The sequence below is a fragment of the Megascapheus bottae genome, chromosome X (assembly GCF_031878675.1).
Source record: "Megascapheus bottae isolate mThoBot1 chromosome X, mThoBot2.hap1, whole genome shotgun sequence".
NCBI classification, from domain to species: domain Eukaryota; kingdom Metazoa; phylum Chordata; class Mammalia; order Rodentia; family Geomyidae; genus Megascapheus; species Megascapheus bottae.
The window spans coordinates 79,730,339-79,750,551 of record NC_143547.1 but is presented as its reverse complement, the minus strand read 5'-3'; the positions used below and the strand labels follow the sequence as shown (position 1 = coordinate 79,750,551).

The 20,213-nt window shown below is 41.8% G+C and overlaps 2 long non-coding RNA genes across 2 annotated transcripts in view; both read right to left on the bottom strand.

Annotated features, from left to right (window-relative positions):
* Positions 1 to 18,500, bottom strand: part of LOC150041404 (uncharacterized) — a 47,648-nt gene extending 29,148 nt beyond the window's left edge. Inside the window, exon 1 of the long non-coding RNA XR_016533727.1 lies at positions 18,380 to 18,500. This is a non-coding gene — a long non-coding RNA (uncharacterized LOC150041404). The remainder of the gene's footprint in view (positions 1 to 18,379) is intronic.
* On the bottom strand, positions 9,567 to 11,713 carry LOC150041405 (uncharacterized). Its single transcript, XR_016533816.1, has 3 exons — positions 11,628 to 11,713; positions 10,168 to 10,232; positions 9,567 to 9,654 (listed from the first exon to the last, which is right to left on the bottom strand). It is a non-coding gene; the product is annotated as an uncharacterized LOC150041405 (long non-coding RNA).
* Positions 18,501 to 20,213: the final 1,713 nt, after the last annotated feature.

The following is a 20,213-nucleotide window of genomic DNA, read 5'->3' as shown; positions in this document are numbered from 1 at the left end:
TGAATGTTTCCTTAATACTTAATTGGCTATACTTCCCAGGAAGCCCATCTAATGACCTTTACAGATCTTAGATAGCAAGGATAAGATGTAGCAATGGAGTCATATATTCTGGAAAAACTATAGGAATGGGAAGGGAGGCAGATCTCATGATCCCATCTCTGCATTTGTTTTGCCATGTAAAAGTGAAGAGAAAATTCAAAAAATCCTAGATAATCACAAATTATAGTAAGTAAAAGGAAGTGAGTCAAAGGAGAAATGTGATTAATCTCTAGCTCCTTCCTATCTTGTGCCCAGCTGAACAATAGTACGCTGTTTCCTCTTGAGATGAGATCATTGGCTGACTCAAAGGGTGAAACTCAAATTACTTTTTTGGGTCCTAATTAAAAGAATATTAATTTCTCACACTGCTAATTTCGTGTTTGTATATGTCTGTATGGTAGTCTTGGGACATGAACTCAGGGACTGGGTGCTGTCCTTGAGCTATTTTTATTCTAGGCTAGCACTCAACCACTTGGGCCACGGCACCACTTCTGGCTTTTTTTCTATGTATGTGGTACCGAGGAATCATATCCGGGTGTTAGTGCATGCTAGGCAAGCACTCTACCACTAGGCCAAACTCCCAGTCCCAGCATTGCTGTCTTTTGAGGAGATATTGGAATTGTTCTCTCTACAATAAGGCTGCCTTGATGTAGTATAAGATTATAGTATAAAGTAAACAGCATTTAAATATTGTGTCTGGATAAGTACACTGTCTTATCTTACCAACTCATGCTACCAAATGTTCTAAAGCTTCACTGGTGACAATGAAGGTGGGAGTATAAGACTGGGATCAGTGCCCTGTCTATCTGTTTCCATACTTGCCAGCTAGACATATTTTTTTTCTTGTGAAACGGCTATGCTCCTAACTTCTACTAAGAACATTGAAAATATTTTAGGGTCAGGCAATGGTGGCTCAGGCCAGCTTCTCAAGAGGCTGAGATCTGAGGATCATGGTTCAAAACCAGCCTGGGCAGAAAGTCCATGAAACTCATCCCCAATTCACCATCAGAAAACCTGAAGTGGTACTGTGGCTTAAAGTGGTAGAATGTTAGTCTTGACTGCAAAAGCTCAGGGTCAGTGCCCAGGCTCTGAGTTCAAGCTACAAGACTGAAAAAAAATCCAGGAGAATAAATGTGAATAAAGTCATATTATCCTGTCTATGGAAAGATAGCAAACTGATTTATGAGTAAACCATGTCTTTTCAGTTCTTTTTTTCAGAGGTAAGGATGGGATTATTCTGTATCTTCCACATTCTCTCATATGACCAAATAGCATTGAGTGTGTGTCCAGTATTAGAGATAAATGCAATTACCATAGTTAACTACTTCCTTTATACCTGCCAACTACTCTGATTAAATTGGCCATGCTATTTGGTCTGCGACTGAGGCAATATGTAACATATTGCTGAACCAACAGAGCTGAATCTCAACATTTTGGTGTGGAGCCCTATCGACAGAGGAGAAATAATTTGGTTCTTTCTTTTATTTTTTGTCGGTCATGGGACTTGAACTAAAGGCCTACGTGCTGTCCTTACGCTCTTTTTTGCTCGACTAGTGCTCTACCACTTTGAGGCACAGCACCACTTCCTGTTTTCTTGTGATTCATTGAAAAGTCTCTGGACTTTTGTGGTGGCTTTGAACTGTGATCCTCAGATTTCAACTTCCTTAGTAGCTAGGATGACAGACGTGAGCCACCAGCATCCAGCTTGAAATGAATTAGGTCTAAGTGTCTTCTCCAACCTGTGAAACTGATTCAGTTGCTTGAGCAGGGTCCAGGGGACATCTCATGGCCTTCTGCTTCGTGTAGCAGGGCAGGCAGCGGCAAGCCACAAGTTTGGAAGCCGAGGATTGCTCATCTGCCAGCTTCTTTGGCAGATGGTATCGCCACCATGAGATAATTAGTGTGCAGCCCCACAGAGGGCTGGGTATGGAAAGAACAACTGAAATGGAAAATTAGATCAACAGACATGGAGGGAAGGTTGCTGCTCCAGCTGTGAATGTTTGTGCCTCAACATGAAAGGGTCCTAAACACATTAGTCCTGTATATGCATTTCTGTCCTGCTTTCAGTGGCATCTCAAAAATGCCTTCTTAGCTTCCTAGGTATATTTATTTCTACTCTTCTTCAAGCAGTACTACTTTTTTTTTTACTGTGAATTTGAATTTGGAGTACCTGAATTCTCTGATCTCCTTCTTCCTGGGTCATATCTAAGCATAGGGACCTGGCATACAGGTATGCCAGGACTCTTCATGAATGAGATGTGACTCTTTACCTCAGTACTTCTGCTGTCAATTTACTGCGTTGCTTATTTAACGAAGGCCTGTCCCTAAATGGTTTGAGTCTAAGAATTAAGAAGCCAGCTCCTGGTGTCTCATACCTGTAATCCTAGCTACTCAGGAGGCTATGATCTGAGGATTGGGGTTCAAAGCCAGCCCCAGACCAAAGTCCATGAGACTCTTATCTCCAATTAACCACCAGAAAACCAGAAGTGGCACTGTGGCTTAAGTGGCAGACTACTAGCTTTGACTGAAAGCTCAGGGACAGCACTTAGGCCCAGAGTTCAAGTCCCATGGCCAACCAAAAGAAAATGTCTCAGAGAATTTCCTAACTGGCTTTGAACCATGATTCTCAGATCTCAGCCTCCTGAGTAACTAGGATTACCAGCATCAGCCACTAGTGCTTGGCCTAAATACAGTTTTTCATTAAATTGTGTTTCAAGGATTTTATCTGGTAGGAAGATGAGGCAAATGCAAGCAAGGCACCTAGATATCCAACTCAATAGTAGGGCCCATTGGGGCAAAATCGAGATCCATTTATGAAATAGGCCAATTTTGTTCTCAGCATGGTCTAACTCCTACTCTGAGGAGTCCAGTTTACTGTGTGACTCACTGCCTCCAACTGATAACAGATAGGCCTGTTCCTTGCCTTAACTCTTCCTTTCTGCTAAGGTTCCCATTCCTTAGCACTTATCACATCTCCAGACCTCTACATCCTAGCTACTCAGAAGACTGAGATCTGAGGATCACAATATGAAGCCAACCATGGAGTAAAGTCCATCGAACACTCATTTCCAATCAACCACCAAAAAGCCAGATATACCTCTGTGGGTCAAGTAGTAGAGTGCTAACCTTGAGCAAAAATAGCTCACAAAAAAAATCCTGAAGTGGCACTATGGTTGAGTGCTAGCCTTGAGCATAAAGGAGGCTCAGGGACAGCTCCCACTGTTGCAATTCATCTTAGGAACTCCCTCTGCTCTTCAGTTTTGTGAATTAAGAGTCCAGGTTTCAACCCAGCCATACCATTCCTGGGCATCTACCCAGAACATCACGAGCTAGGATACCACAAAGACACTTGCTCATCTGTATTTATTGCTGTACTATTCACAGCAGCCAAGTTGGGGAAATAGCCTAGATGCCCTACAATAGGTAAATGAATAAAAAAAATATGGTACATATACAGAATGGGACTTTACACAGCCATTAGAAAGAATAATATTATGGCATTTGCAGGGAAATGGATGAATCTAGAACTAATCATGTTAAATGTGGTAAGCCAAGCTCAGAGAGACAAATGCAGTATATTTTCTCTCGTATGCAGAAGCTAGAATTAAAATATACCATGACATAATAAATCATACAGGGGTCTAAGCATTCACACACAGCAAGAGCAAAAGAGAATACTCTTAGGGGAGGAACACAAAGGTACAATATATATGTGTCTCTGGTCATATAAAATAATATTTATGAACATGAACTCCAGGAAATGGAAACAGAGGGGTTTTTTCTTTCATTTTCATTTTCCCTTGTTTGTTCATTTATCTGTCTTGCCTATAATCCTAGCTACCTAGGAGGCTGAGATCTGAGGATCTCGGTTCAAAGCCAGCCCAGGCAGGAAAGTCCTTGAGACTCTTATCTCCAAATAACCACGAAAAGTCAGAAATGGAGCCGTAGTTGAAGTAGTAGAGTGCCAGACTTGAGCGCAAAACAAAAAACACCTTATACTCGCTTAAATTTCTGTTTTGAGGGCATCAATTACCAAAAATAAACAACAGTGCTCTTTAAAAAAAATTCCAATTTTACAGGGCAAAATAGGTATCTTGTTTTCCTTTGTATGACTTTAATTATAAAGAATGGTAAACATTTTAAGCTCTCTATTAAGCTTATATGGCAATTGTCTGTTCCCAGAGCGGTGTGTGTGTGGGGGATCCATAATGAAACCCTTAAGAGATTTTGAAATCTTCATAGATTCTGAAGGGAAAACAAGGATATTTCTATAGAAATAATTCACATTTGCATACTTATTTGTAATCTCTTTATTTGGTGCTAATTCTGGAGCTTGATCACTTAGCTTATTTGCTCTATCACTTTTTTGGCTCTACCACTTGAGCCACCGTGCCACTTCTGGCTTTTACGGTAGTTAATTGGAGATAAGAGTCCCATAGAATTTTCTGGCTGGGTTAAAACTGCAATCCTGGCTGGGAGTTTGGCTTAGTGGTAGAGTGCTTGCCTAGCATGCATGAAGACCCGGGTTCGATTCCTCAGTACCACATACATAGAAAAAAGCTGGAACTAGTGCTGAGGCTCAAGTGGTAGAGCTCTAGCCTTGAGAAAAATCCAAGGACAGTGCTCAGGCACTGAGCTCAAACCCAGGACTGACAAAAAAAAACAAACTGCAATCCTCAGATCTCAGCCTCCCGAGTAGCTAGGATTACAGGTGTAAGCCACTGGTGCCCAGTCTCACAGACAATTTAATGCCATAAAATTTTCAATTAGCTGTCATGCCTTGGAGAAGCAGGTGAAGGGCCAGAAGAGAGGAGGACAACGAAAGATTAAGCCAATGCATTACAATTGCAAGGGCTGAAACATGTTTCTGACTGCTTTATGGGTTTCTGCAGCCTCACTGCTCCTTTGCTTTGAGCCAAGTCAGTCACAGTCTGTGTGATAGGGTGGGGGTTGGAGGCCAGTGAGAGGAGTGAATAAAGCAAACCTTCTTGCTGACAGTTACGTGACCAGGCTATTAATCAGCAAGCAAAAGAAGAGAGGTAATTGCAGATGCATGTGATGGCAGCAGAAAGTTCTGGCCCAGGACTTGCCAGTTCACAGCAACTGATGAGAAAGCTCATGGCCATGTGAACAGGATAGGCTGCAAGAGTGGAATGTGCATACCAGCTTCCCTGCCCCACCTGATCTGACTCAAGAGACTAGTTCTTCAGCACAGTGAATTTGGGAATAACCAGGCAGGGATGTATCTAAGGTTTGGAGTTGCTTCCTATTTAGGATCCTCAACCCTGATTTATATTCCCTTCCAGCTCAGGCTTTGACAGAGGATCAGTGGCTCATGAGCCATGGGAAGAAAAGCCATCAGGAAGAAAAGCCCATGAGCAGCTGAGGCAGCCTCTGATAAAGTCTGAAATGTCCTATGGAACGGGAATCACAAATGTGGGCTACCAAACCTTGCTTATTAATTGAGATGCGTTCTCGTGAACTTTTCACCTGAGCTGGCCTCAACCATCTACCCCTCCATTTCCATCCCCTCAGTATCTAGGATTATAGATATGAGCTACCATTCCCAGCCTCTACAATTAGGAGAATTTTGAAGTTTTATAATATTTGAGATTTTAGAAGTCTTCCTTAAAAACTTTGGGGGTGGGCCAGGACCATGGTGTAGTGGTAGAGTGTTTGCCTAGCATGCACAAAGTCCTGGGTTCGATTCCTCAGTACAATATACATAGAAAAAGCTGGAATTGATGCTGTGGCTGAAGTGGTAGAGTGCTAGCCTTGAGAAAGCTTAAGGACAGTGTCCAGGCCCTGAGTTCAAGCTCTAGGACTGGCAAAAAAATTGGGTAGGCTGGAGGCATGTCTTTTGTGTTTTCCTTTTTTGAATGTTTGTTTCTGTTTTGCTTTTCTTTTTATTTTTAAGTTGTGGGGCTTGAACTCTGGGCCTGGCCACTGTCCCTGAGCTCTTCAGCTCAAAGCTATTGCTCTAGCACTTGAGCCAGGATGCCACTTCTTTTTTTTTTTTGCCAGACCTGGTCTTGAGCTCAGGGCCTGAGCTATGTCCTTGGACTTTCTCAAGGCTAGAGCTCTACCACTTAAGCCTCAGTACCACTTCCGGCTTTTTTCTATGTATGTGGTACCAAGGAATCGAACCCGGGTCTTCATGCATGCTAGGCAAGCACTTTAACCACTAGGCCAAACTCCCGGCCCAAAGGATGCCACTTCTTGAAGGTGAATTGGAGATTAGAGTCTCACAGACCTTTGTGCTGAAGCTGGCTTTGAATTGTGATCCTCAACTCTTAGTCTCCTGAGGAGCTATGATTATAAGCATGAGCCATTGGCCCTGGCTTGTCTTTGTGTTTTCTGTTTGTTTGCTTTTTGGTAATGATCCTGGAGCTTAAGCTCAGCCTGGGCGCTGTCCCTGAGCTTTTTTGCTCAAGGCTAGCACTCTACCACTTGAGGCACAGCTCCATTTCCAGGTTTTTATGGCTATTGGAGATAAGAGTCCCATGGACTTTCTTGTCTGGGCTGGCCTCAAACCATGATCCTTAGGTCTCTGTTTTCTGAGTAGGTAGATCTACAGGCATAAAGGAGCAGCATCTAGCTGGCTGCATATCTTAAGAGGCAGAGAGCTTGCCTAGCAAATACAAACCTTTGAGTGAAAACTCCAGTGCCACTAAGTAAAACACCTTGCAGGGGACAATAACAAATGCAATTTATAGCAGTATTCATCATGTGTGCACAGTTTGAGGATTTATTATAAATATAAATAGGAAAGTGACTTCTAATCTATAGAAAAGGCCATTCCCTTTCCCAAAACTAATAAACCAATCACTAAATTGAGCTTAGGAGAGATTTCTCAGAAGAGGAAAGAATGGCAGAGAAACATGTGAAGGAATATTCATCCCTAGCCATAAAGGAAATTCAAAGCAAAACAACCCTGAGATTCGATTTCACCACAGTTAGATTGGTCAACATTAAATTCAAAAAACAACAAATGTTGGTGAGGTTGTGGGGGAAAAGAACTCTACTGTACTGTTGGTGGGAATGTAAACTAGCACAACCATTCTGGACAGCAGTTTGGAGGTTCTTAAAAAAAAAAAAAAACAAAACTGAAAACAGACCTTTCCTATAATCCCGTACCACTTGTAGACATCTACCCTGATCATCATAACCCAGAATATGATAAGGACACCTGCTCAGCCATGTTCATTGCTGCACTATTCACAACAGCCAAGCGATGGAAACAACCCAGATTCCCCACTACAGATGAGTGGATCTAAAACATGTGAATGGAACTTTACCTAGTTATTAGAAAAAAAATATTATGCCAGGAAATGGACCTAGAAAAAAATTGTGTTAAGTGAGGTAAGTCAAGCTGAGAGAGACAGATGGCACATGTTTTCTCTTATATGTGGAAGCTAGATCTAAAACACACCAGGATATAATAACTTACACACAAGTCTTTAGGCATTCACACACAGTGAGACCAAAGGAGGGTATTCTTAGGGGAAGAACAGAAAGGCAGTACCAAATGAAAAGAAGTTCAAAATGCACTCCAGGAAATGGAAATGACTTTTTTTTCTTTCTTGCTGTTTTTGTTTTCTTTGGTTTTTGTCTTATTTCTTTGTTTTTGGGGGGTAAGTAGAGATATAAATGGACAGGGGCTAGGAATGTGGCTTAGTGGTAGAGAGCTCGCCTGGCATGCATGAAGCCCTGATTTCTCAGTACCACATACTCAGAAAAAGAAGTGGTGCTGTGGCTCAAGTGGCAGAGGGCTAACATTGAGTAAGATGTGTCCAAGGACAGTGCCCAGGCCCTGAGTTCAAGCCTCATGACCAGAAAAACAATAAATGGAGGGACAAAGGGTGATCAAATGCAGCAGTGGATGTTGAAAATGGACTATGCAATGTGTGGGGGGAAGGGATGGGAGAAAATGAGGGAGCGGTGACACTGCTCAAAAAAAATGTACTCATTATCTGACTTATGGAACTATAATTCCTTTGTATATCACCTTTATAATAACAGGGGCTGGGTGTTTGGCCTAGTGGTAGAGTGCTTGCCTAGCATGCACGAAGACCTCAGTTCAATTCCTGATACCACGTACATGGAAAAAGCGGGAAATGGTGCTGTGGCTCAAATGGCAGAGTTCTAGCCTTCAGAAAGCCTAAGGACAGTGCTCAGGCCCTGAGTTCAAGCCCCAGGACTGGCAAAAAATAAAAACCATCAGTTACTACATTAAGAAATAACACTTGAACACTTCTCTATTGCTGTGGTCTACAATACTCTCGGTAGTGAACTGCCTACTACGTGTACATTCTCCTTAGCATTTCACTGGGAAAGCTATACCACACATCAACTGCCAGTTGCGCAGTGTATAAAAGGGATCTGAGGTACTATGGTCCCTGCCTCTGAGCTCTGCCTCTGCCAGAACATTTTCCATAGTAGTGCATAGCAGTCTCTGTCAACGGATCTCAATCTTTTCCAATACAGAAAGGAGATAATAATGCAGAATTCACAGGCCATCATTTCATTATTTTGTGGTCTAGACATCAAAGAACCAACAGGATACAACAATGAAAAAGTTATTTACCACCACTGAGTCTTCAGCTATGTATCTTCACATTTATATGTAAAATGACATAGAAAATATATGTATATTCAATGTACAACCTATTTTGTTGAATTTATACACTGTATCCTTTCTTAAATTGCAAAGGATATGTATGACAGGACAGGTGTGGTAGTGCATACCTAAAGCCCTGCATTCAGAAGGAAGGGGTAAGGCCAGCTCAAGCTATGTAGTGAGACCTTGCCTCAAAATAATAAATATGCAAATAAGGCAAAATTGGTCCTTGCCCCATTCCCAGCTATTTGGACATGGTAAATGAAGAATGATGGAGTATTTAGTTTTTAAGTGGATTACCTTGAATCTCTTGGAAAGATCACATAAATCTGAGTGATTCTAACTAGCTTAAGTTAGACATAACAACTTAAAACTTTTATTACAATTCATACACAAGAATTCAAAGTAAGGATACAGAAAAGAAAAACACTTAGGATCTGATTGTGAAGAAGGGAAGAAAACTTAGTGAAGAAAAAATCAATAGCAGGGACATGAAAATGTGTAACCGGTGAATTCAGATGCTGATAACTGGGGGAGAGGGAAGAAATGTATAAACAAGTTATCCTAGGCATAAAGTTTGAGAGACAGTATCACAACACAAAATGCTGGATTCAATGGTGCAGTTGGGAAGCACTAACAGGAGGATCATAGATCAAACTCATCTTGACAAAAAGTGAGACCCTATCTCAAAAATAATCAGAGTAAGAAAGGACTCAAGGCATGGCTTAAGGTAAATGGCATGCCTAAGTAAAAACCAATCATCATGGCCCTATCAGCTAGGGCCTTCTTTACCTTTCCCTTCTTACATTTGTGCCCTTTCCACTCTTCTAAATCAACCTATCAGTTTTTTACAGAATAAATAACTTACAAGGGCTTACCTTTCAAAAAAGAAGTATATATGCCAGAAGCAAAGAAGCTGGGACTCAGCTCTGGTAGATTTCTTCTCCTTGGGTTGAACTACACTGCCATCTCTTACTTATTTCCCAAGGAAAGCTCTAAAAGCAGTAAGAATGAATTATTCATTTCTTTTGTTCATTCCTGAGATTCAAATGGAAGAGGTGGGCCAAAGCTGGGTGCTTATAGCTCACAGCTGTAAATCTAGCTACTTAGGGGGCTGACATATTAGGATCACTGTTCAAAGCCAGCCAGGGCAGGAAAGTCCTCAAGTCTTTTTTTTTTGGTAGTCCTGGGGCTTGAACTCAGGGCCTGAGCACTGTCCTTGGGCTTTCTCAAGGCTACAGCTCTACCAGCTGAGCCACAGTACCACTTCTAGCTTTTCTATGCATATGGTACTGAGGAATTGAACCTGGGTCTTCATGCATGCTAGGCAAGCACTCTACCACTAGGCCATACTCCTGCCCCCTCCAAAATTTTTAAATTAAAAAAAAAGCTGGACACATAGCCTAGTGGTAAAGTGTTCACCTAGCGTGCATGAAGCCCTGAGTTCGATTCCACATAGTCAGAAAAAGCCAGAAGTGGTGCTATGGCTCAAGTGGCAAATTGCTTACCTTGACCAAAATGTTTCCAAGTCCAGTGTCCAGGTCCAGACCTCAAGCCCCATGACAGACAAAAACTAAAATATAAATAAATAAAATGACAGAAGTACTTAATCTGGGGATAATTCTTACATTCTTAGGAGTATGATTGTTAGGATTAAAGCAGGAAGGATAATTTGTGTGTCAGAAGTCAATGGTCAGTTGGTGCAAATACAGCAGGCTATCAATAGCCACTGAATCTAGCTATGCCTCTTCATATCCCAGGCTCCCTTGAAGTTAGAATGAAGCAACAGAGTTCTTGTCAATAAAGTGTATGTAGAATTAATGCATGTCACCTCTAGGATGAGGCCAGAAGGACCTGTTGGACTTCTAACCGTCTTTTCGTTTGCCATGGTGTCATTGTGCTTCTAGCAGCATTGCTACATGGTAGATTGCTACATGATAGAAGAAGGCCAACCAGTTTACACAAAATCTACGTGAGCCACATATAAATGTGTTATTTGTTACTGCATCGGAGTCTAGCCTATCTTGACTAATACAGGAACCAAAGCAGTAGTGCATCAAGAATAACAGAGACTTCAGGAAGTTCAACTAGCCATGCCCACAATTCTCTCTTCAACAAACGGTTGTCTTGGAAGGACATAGATTTTTTTTTTGAAATAGTAACTTCAGAGATAGTCATCTCTTCTAAAGATACAAATCTTCTAAATATCATAGAAAATCTCAAGTTTTATTGAATAGGTCACAAAAATATCTTTTGATAGACCCATCGCTTTCTTCTGTTACTTTCTATTTTACAGACAGCACTAGCTATGAATGCTGGCTTACATTCTCCATATATAGAACTTCCTCATACATGCATGTCCCCATAAAAAAATAGACTAAAGACATATAACTAAGTTCATCTCTTTCAAAAACCATCTTGACTTCTCGTGGGCATGAGCCCAATGGACTTTTCTTTTGATGCAGCTGCTGGGACTTAGGACTTAGGTTCTATCTTCAGCTTTTCTGCTTAGAGCTAGTGCTGTACCACTTGAGCCACAGTTCTACTTTTGGCTTTTTTGGTATTTGATTAGAAGAGTCTCGGGCCCAGTACTGTTGGCTCATGCTATAATCTTAGCTAATTAGGAGGCTGAGATCTGAGAATCAGGATTTGAAACCAGCCGGGGCAAGAAAGTCTGGGACTCTTATCTCCAACCACCAGAAAACCAAAAGTGGCACTATGTCTCAAAGTGGTAGAGCACTAGCCTCGAGCAGAAGAACTCAGAGACAGTGCCTAGGCCCTGAGTTCATGCCCATGACAAACAGCAACAAAATAAAACTCTCAAGGGACTTTGTTGCCTGGGTTGGCTTTAAACTGCAATCCTCGAATCTCAGCCTCCTGAGTAGCTTGGATTCGACGTGCAAACCACTGTGGCAGGCCCCAAAGCTCAGGGCTGACCCTCTATCATGTGACCCACAGCTCTACTTACATTTTTTTGTTATGATGATTAGTTGGAGATAAGAGTCTGATGGACTTTCCTGCTTGGATTGGCCTCAAACCTTCATCCTCAGATCTCAGCCTCCTAAGTAGCTAGGATTACAGGCACGAGCCACTGTTAGCCAACTTCAATGCACTTTTAAACTTAGAAGAGCAAGAAGAGGAACTTCCCTCATTAAAACATCAAAAGCTAGCCTCTGGACCAGAAGTCTGTCATGAGAGAGGATTCATGTGTTTTTTTTTAAGTCAATTGTGGGACTTGAATTCATGGCCATTGTTCCTGAGCTCTTCAGCTAAAGGCTACTGCTACCCATTGAGCTACAGCACCACTTCCAGCTTTCTAGTGGTTAATTAGAGATAAGAGTCTCAGGTCCTTCAGTGCATGGGCTGGCTTTGAACCTTCGATCCTCAGATCTCAGCCTCCTGAGTACCTAGGATTACAGGCGTGATCACCACACCCAGCAATCATGATTCTTTAAAATAAGATGGGGACAAGCCAGGAGTCAGTGGTTCATGCCTGTAATCCTAGCTACTCAGGAAGCTGAGATCTGAAGATCATGGTTCGAAGCCAACCAGGGCAGGAAAATTCTGGGACTTATTTCCATTAACTATCAGAAAACCAGAAGTAGAACTGTGGCTCAAAGTGGTAGCATAGTAGCCTGAAGGGGAAAAAAATGCTCAGAAATAGTGCACAGGCCCTTAGTTCAAGTTCCATTAACTAACAACAACAAAAAAAGCTGAGGATAACTTTGGCTCAGCATTCTTCATGGAAAAAAAAACAATATTTTTTCCTGTTTCTTTTTTGTAGTAACCAGTTAAAAGTCTACCTTTTCGGGTCTCTACTTACTAAAACAACAAGGGCCTCATAATGACTGCTTATTGCACATGACCAAATTATGTGTTTTAAACTACTTCTTTTAAAAGCAGGGAATGTTTGAGCATTTATATGCACATTCAACAATATTTGTCTTGGGATAGAGACTTGATGGAAAGTTTGATATTTTTCAGGCCCTAAAGAAAGCAGTGGGGGCCAAGGGTTTGGCCTAGTTTTAGAGTGCTTGCCTAGCATGCACGAAGACCAGGGTTTGATTCCTTGGTACCACATACATAGAAAAAGCCAGAAGTGGTGCTGTGGCTCAAGTGATAGAGCTCTAGCCTTGAGAAAGCCAAGAACAGTGCTCAGGCCCTAATTTCAAGCCCCAGGACTGGCAAAAAAAAGAAAGAAATAAAGGAGTGAGGAAGCCTGTCTGGTGGCTAGGGTCTGTTGAGGAGCCAGGCCCTTGTCCCTGTAGGCAAGTGTGCCTCTTGCTGAGTTCTGTTGCGAAGAGAGGATGAGGGAAGCCTTTACACGTCAGATCCAGAAGGCCTCTTCGGAGCATTGCCCAATGCTCCTGTTATACAACATGCAAAATAAATAATCAGCCTAAAAAGTCAGGGAGCCAAAGCTCTCCTCAAATAATAAGACCTTTTACAAGCTGCTTATCGCCTGCCAAAATCAGCTCTAGAGGAACACCAGGGACTCTAAATTCTATTGTTCTCATTAGCTACCATGGAGAAACAGACAAGCTTCAATGGCTTTATTGGTTTTCTGAGAGACAGAGACATAAAGGTTTTCCTCTGGCCTTGATCTCAATAATTTAAATATAGCCCCAATGCTATGAGGACTGAGAGACCCCTATTGAAAATGTGAGCTAGAAGAAGGTCCCTATCCTTTTCTTAGAAAACACTGTTGTGATGAGGAGGAAGAAAGCCGGAGTGCCAATCTTTTCAGAAAATGGATTGAGAGGCAGGACAGAGGGATCTAAAATGTATTCTGGTGCCTGCGAGGGCCCTCTTGCTAAAGTGCAGAAGGAAACAGGAGATTTGCCCAAGGAATACTATTCAAAACCATGTTTGTTGCATTTGGGAAAGGCTAGCCACACAATGTTGGCCCAGAGTAGCTTCCCTGGGTTTCAAAATACTAGATGGGGCCTCTTGTGAAGGGAATTTGATGGAAAAAAATCTGTTTACAAAATTCATTTCTGATGAACTGCAAAAGATTTTGTTATTTGATATCAATATCCTAGGACTTGTTAGCCCACAGACACAAAGCTGAAGATTTCCTAAGAATGGCCAATACACTCACAAAGAAATGCTCCACATCTCTGGACATAAAAGAAATGAAGAACCAGGAGTGTGGTCTAGTGGTACAGTGCTTGTCTAGCATGCACGAAGACCTGGGTTCAATTACTTGGTACCACATACATAGAAAAAAAGCCAGAAATGGTGCTGTGGCTCAAGTGGAAGAGCTGAAGCCTGGAGAAAACCCAAGGACAGTGCTCAGGCCCCAAGTTAAAACTACAGGACTGCCGCAAAAAAAAAAATTCAAATCAAAACAATTTTGAGATTCCACCTCCCTCCAGTTAGAATGGCCATTATTAAGAAATCTAATAACAACAGATGCTGGCAGGAATGTGGCCAGAAGGGATCACTACTACACTGTTGGTGGGAGTGTAAACTTGTTCAACCAATTTGGAAAGCAGTATGGCAGTGCCTCAAAAGAATAAACATAGATCTTCCCTATGACCCAGCAATCCCACTCCTTAGAATTTACCCAAATGGGGGCTAGGAGTTTGGCCTAGTGGTTAAAGTGCTTGCCTAGCATGCACGAAGACCCGGGTTCAATTCCTCAGCACCACATACATAGAAAAAAGCCGGAAGTGGTGCTGAGGCTCAAGTGGTAGAGCTCCAGCCTTGAGAAAGTCCAAGGACAGTGCTCAGGCCCTAGGCTCAAGCCCAAGACTGGCAAAAAAAAAAAAAGAATTTACCCAAATGTCCAGAAACAAGGACATTCTAAAGCTACCAGTGCAACTATGTTCATTGCAGCATTATTTACCATAGCAAAGATATGGAACCAACCCAGATGCTCTTCGGTAGATGGATGGATCAAGAAGATGTGATACTTATATACAATGGAATTCTATGCTGCCATCAGAAAGAATGAAGCTGCCCCATTTGTAAGGAAATGGAAAGACTTGGGAAAAAAGTATATTAAGTAAAGTAAGCCAGACCCAAAGGAATATAGGCTTCATGGTTTCCCTCATTTGTAATCATTGGTATATGTCTAGGATTCTCCTAGCAGAGGATCACAATAGCTCAAAAGCTATGTATATATGGCCACAGCGCATGCATGAAGTCCTGTGTTCGATTCCCAGGTAGCACATACACAGAAAAAGCTCCATAAGGTCAGTGACTTGGCCTGTTTTGATCCAAATGAAGCTCTGTATGGACTACAACCTGACATGAAGTTTACATTTCATATGGACTTGAAGGTGGAAGTAATGAACATAGATTAGGAAGGAAGAAATCTTTTTGAAAAAGTCTATACTTTTGTTCTGCTGCATTATCCTAAAGACACTCTTACCTTACCCCAGTGAAACAGCAGTCAATTTGCCTAGCCACTCAGGAGGCTGAGACCAGGGAGTAGGAAAGTCCATGAGACTTTTTGGCCCATGCTGGGGTTTGAACTCAGGGCCTGGGCATTGTCCTTGAGCTAGCACTCTACTATTTGAGCCACAGCACCACTTCCAGCATTTTCTGTGTATATGGTACCAAGGAATTGAACACAGGGCTTCGTGCATGCTAGGCAAGCACTGTACCAGTAGGCCAAACTCCCAGCCTACTCCAGGACTCTTATCTCTATAATTAACCACCAAAAAAAACCAGAAGGGGATCTGTGGCTCAAGTGGCACAGCATTATCCTTAAAACAAAAAGTGTCCAACGATAGTGTCTTGGCCCCTAAGTTTAAGCCCCAGGACCAGGAGAAAAAGTAGTCAATTCCTACATGCCACACGCTCTTTATCTTTCTAAAGAAAATACAGCAAATGCAAAATCTTTGGTCTAACCTTTCTTAAAAGGGAAAAATCTTGATACATGGACTAGAACTATTAACACAACACAATATGACCAGTGAAATGGCATTTGAGCATCCAGTCCCAGGAGATATTTAGTTCTCACTTCCTACTGTTTCTCCTTTGCTTTGTCATTTTATCTGTGGGAAATCTTTAATTTCTAAAGGGAAAAAATAGATCTATTATGTGGAAAGGAGTGCCCTCTAGTGGACATAACAGGAAGGAACAGGCTTGTAAGGAAGTTACAAGGAAAATGACTAGGGAGAAAGGAAATGACTAGGACATTTCACAAGAAGATTTCTACAAAAAGAAGCAAAAGAAAAGATGCAAGCATGTAGAATTTATTTTACTGTTATACTTCTTCAGAATCAGAGAAAAGTAGTTGAATTAAAGTTCTGTTCCACCTTTTTTTTTTTTGGCCAGTCCTAGGCTTGGGACTCAGGGCCTGAGCACTGTCCCTGGATTTTTCTCAAGGCTAGGGCTCTACCACTTGAGCCACAGCACTACTTCTGGCTTTTTGCTACGTATGTGGTACCGAGAAATCGAACCCGGGTCTTCGTGCATGCTAGGCAAGCACTCTACCACTAAGCCAAACTCCTGGCCCCTCTGTTCCACCTTATATCTAAAAGTAATGCTCAGAGAACCACCTTTATAAATGAATTATTCCCCCTTCTACATGCTTCCATTTCCATGGAAATGTCAAAATGCAGCCTAAAAGTTGGGTGCTGGTAGCCAGTTCAGGCAAGAAAGTACTGAGACTTTTTTTTGGTCATGGGGCCTGGACTCTGGATCTGGGCCTGAGCCCTGACGCTGAGATCTTCAGCTCAAGGCTACCACCCTCTCCCTTGAGCCACAGCACCACTTATGGTTTTCTAATGATTAATTGGAGATAAGAGTCTCATGGGTTGGCTTTGAACCGCGATCCTCAGATCTCAGCCTCCAGAGTAGCCAGGATTACAGGTGTAAGCTACTGTGCCCGGTGCTCTGAGACTTTTTTTTCATATAGTTTTTATTGTAAGTATTAGAAGGGTTACATTATATTCACCAGATAGAAGGTGCATTACTTCAAACACTGATATCCTTTCTCATGTCTTGGTCCCCATTTCGCCCCCACCCCCACCACTGCCTCTCATCTTGTTTTCCCCCCTTCCCTAGCCTATTTCAAATAACCAAATATGCATATATACAATATATCAGATAACAAGGTAAAATACTGTAACAATATGAGATAACCAAGGGACAGCAAAAGAGAGCTAACATAGTACATTAAGGACAACAATCACTCATTATATGGCTTTGTTTCTATATCCTAGAGGTCCTTTCATTTAGCATCATACTATATGGACTCATGTATCTAGGTTTTGCTCTCTTGTAAATCTCTGCTAGGAGAGCCCAAGGTTTCTACTGATTATGACAAATGAGGGAAACCATTGAGCCTATGTTCCTTTGAGTCTGGCTTACTTCACTTAATATGTTTTTTTTCTAAGTCTTTCCATTTCCTAACAAATGGGGTGATGTCATTCTTTCTGACAGCAGCATAGAATTCCATTGTGCATAAATACCACATCTTGTTGATTCACTCATCAACTGAGGGACATCTGGGTTGGTTCCATATCTTTGCTATGGTAAATAGTGCTGCAATGAACATCGTTGTGCTAGTGGATTTAGTATGTCCTTGTTTCTAGACAATTGGGTAAATCCCAAGTAGTGGAATTGTTGGGTCATAGGGGAGCTCTGTGTTTAGTCTTTTGAGGAACCGACATACTGCTTTCCATAGTGGTTGAACGAGTTTGCACTCCCACCAACAGTGTAGTAGTGATCCCTCCTGGCCACATTCCCTCCAGCATCTGCTGTTATTAGATTTCTTGATCATGGCCATTCTAACTGGAGTGAGGTGGGATCTTAGAGTTGTTCTGATGCTCTGAGACTTTTATCGCCAATTAACTACCAGAAAACTGGAAATGGAGCTGTGGAACAAAGTGGTAGAACACTAGCCTTGAGCAAAAAAGCTCAGGACGGTGTCCAAGCCCTGCCCAAAAACGCATCCTGAATCCATCCATCCCTCTGTATCTCCCCTACTATCATCTCCCTGTTGCAGAGCCTCTGACTGGTCCCTCAACTAATTCTGGCTTCTCTAAAAGCCATACTACACAGAGCAATCAGATCACCCAGGGATATTTGGATGAAAGTAAATACCTCATATTTTACTATCAAGTTTTCATTCTGCATATTTTACTATCACGTTTTCATTCTGTATTAACTACAGACATACCAGAAAATTGCCAAAAACAAAGAGTCTCCATCACCTTTCACTGAGCTACTGAGATTCTCCAAATGTTAACAGCCAACATAACCACAGTAGAGCATAAGGAAGAAATTAACACTTAAGTAATTATCATCGAATCTGTAGATCATACATGATTTCTTTAATTGCTCCACCAATGTCCTTTGTCTGGACGATATAGGTCTCCTTGAGTTTTTTTAACCTAAAATGATTGTTCAGTCTTATTTCCACTGGCATACACATTTTTCACAAATACTAATTAGTTTCAGTTTGGGGTTTATAAGTCAGATTATATGTTCTGGCCAGGTGCTGATGGCTCATGCCTTGCATCACAGCTACTCAGGTGTCTGAGATTTGATGAGTTTGGTTCAAAGTCAGCCTGGGCAAGAAAGTCTGTGACATCCTTTTTTCAAATAAACTGCCCCCCCTTCAAAAAAAAGCCAGAAACAGAGTTGTGGCTCAAGTGGTAGAGTGCTAGCCTTGAACAAAAGAAGCTCAGGGACAGTGGACCCTGAGTTCAAGCCCCAGGACTGGCAACAAAAAGAAAGGAAAAAGAAAACTCGACTTACCAAACCACTCCACAGGACTCCAGTGGCGGCAGCAGTTACTGTTCCAGAGCTGTTTCTCAGAGCTCCTGCATTCCTTGTTCCCTTCCTCCCTGAATACAAGGTAATATCTCCACATTTACAGTTGTTCTTCAAGGGAAAAAAAATAACAGGTGGAGAGATTTGACATTCTAAACACTTGCAAAGGCAACAGCATGTAAACTCCATGAAGATTACAGTTTGTTTGTTTGTTTAGTTAAAAATAACTTTGGGGAAAATATTAACCTTCCATGTTTACATAAAAATATGTATAATCATTGTAGAAAACTTGAAAAGGAGAATAAGTCAGTATAATCACTATAGAAAACTAGAAAAATATAAGTCAATCGAAAATATTGTATTCCTACCACTAAAAAAATAGCCATTGTTAGCTGTTATTAAGGAGGCTGAGATCTGAGGATCTAAGTTCAAAGCCAGCCCAGGCAGGAAAATGCCATTGTTAGCTGGGTATTCCTAGTTATTAAGGAGGCTGTGGCTCAACTGGTAGAACACCAACCCTCAGCAAAAGGAATCCAGGGACAGTGTCCAGGCCCAGACTTCAAGCCCCAGGACTAGAAAAAAACCTTATGGGCTTGGGGAGTCTACCTTGAAGTTTTCACATAGCTCCATCACCCCTTATCACCTCTTGATAGAAAGGGCAGTAAAGAGATTAAATCTTAGGTATCACACTTGCTGGGAAGGTTGTTCTACCACTTGAGTCACACCCCCACCTCCTCTTTGCTTTAGTTATTTTCCAGGTAGGATCTTAAATCTGGCCTGTGATCCTACTTGTGCTTTCCAGTGTCAATGGGGACAACAGGCATATGCCACAACCCCAGCCATTGTGCTTTCCCTGTAGCTGGAATATTATGGACATGCCATCTCACATAGCTACTGCTTGAGGTAACAGTCCCAGAAACCTATGTCCCAGCTGGCCTTGAACTTTGATTTCTTTGCCATCTCTAGCCATTCTGTCCCCTCTCCCCAAATAGATAGGATTACAGGCTTGAACCAGAGATACCTCACCTGTCTTTAGTCCCATTTTATAAGGAATTGAAAATAAAAACCAAACGATCATAGTGACTTTTCAAGGTGATCAAGGAAGTATGTGGCCACTGGTTTCTATTCATCTTTTTATTTCATTAAACCAGAAGTCAGTAAACTCTTCTGTCAAGGTTAGGTAATGATTTAGTATTTATGGGACAAGGAAAAGAAGCAGAATATTCTATAGATACTTTATGAAAAAAATCTATAACTTCTTATTAAATTCCAAATATATTGGGGCTGAGAGTGTAACCTAGTGATAGAGTGCTTGCCTAGCACGCACAAAGCCCTGGGTCCAATTCCTCGGTATCACATACACGGAAATGGCCCGAAGTGGCACTGTGGCTCAAGTGGCAGAGTGCTATCCTTGAGCAAAAAGTGTCCAAGGACAGTACCTAGGCCTTGAGTTCAAGCACCAGGACTGCCCCCCCCCCAAAAAAAATCCAAATATAAGCTCTTGTGGTCTAGGTTTAGCAGTCTACTAAAGAAAGAATAGACTGGAATAACTATTTGCTTCACAGAGGATGAAAGTTGCTACACCATATTAGCAAAGTCATTGTTAAAAATGAAAAAAACTAGCCAGACACCAGTGGCTCATGTCTATAAATCCTAACTACTCAGGAGGTTGAGATGTGAGGATCGTGGATGGAAGTCAGCTCAAAGTCCACAAGACTTTATCTGCACTCAATTAGCAAAAAAGTGAGACTACAGGAGTGGTTTAAGTGGTGGAGTGCCAGCCAAGCACATGACCCCAACAAACATTAAGATCCTGAGT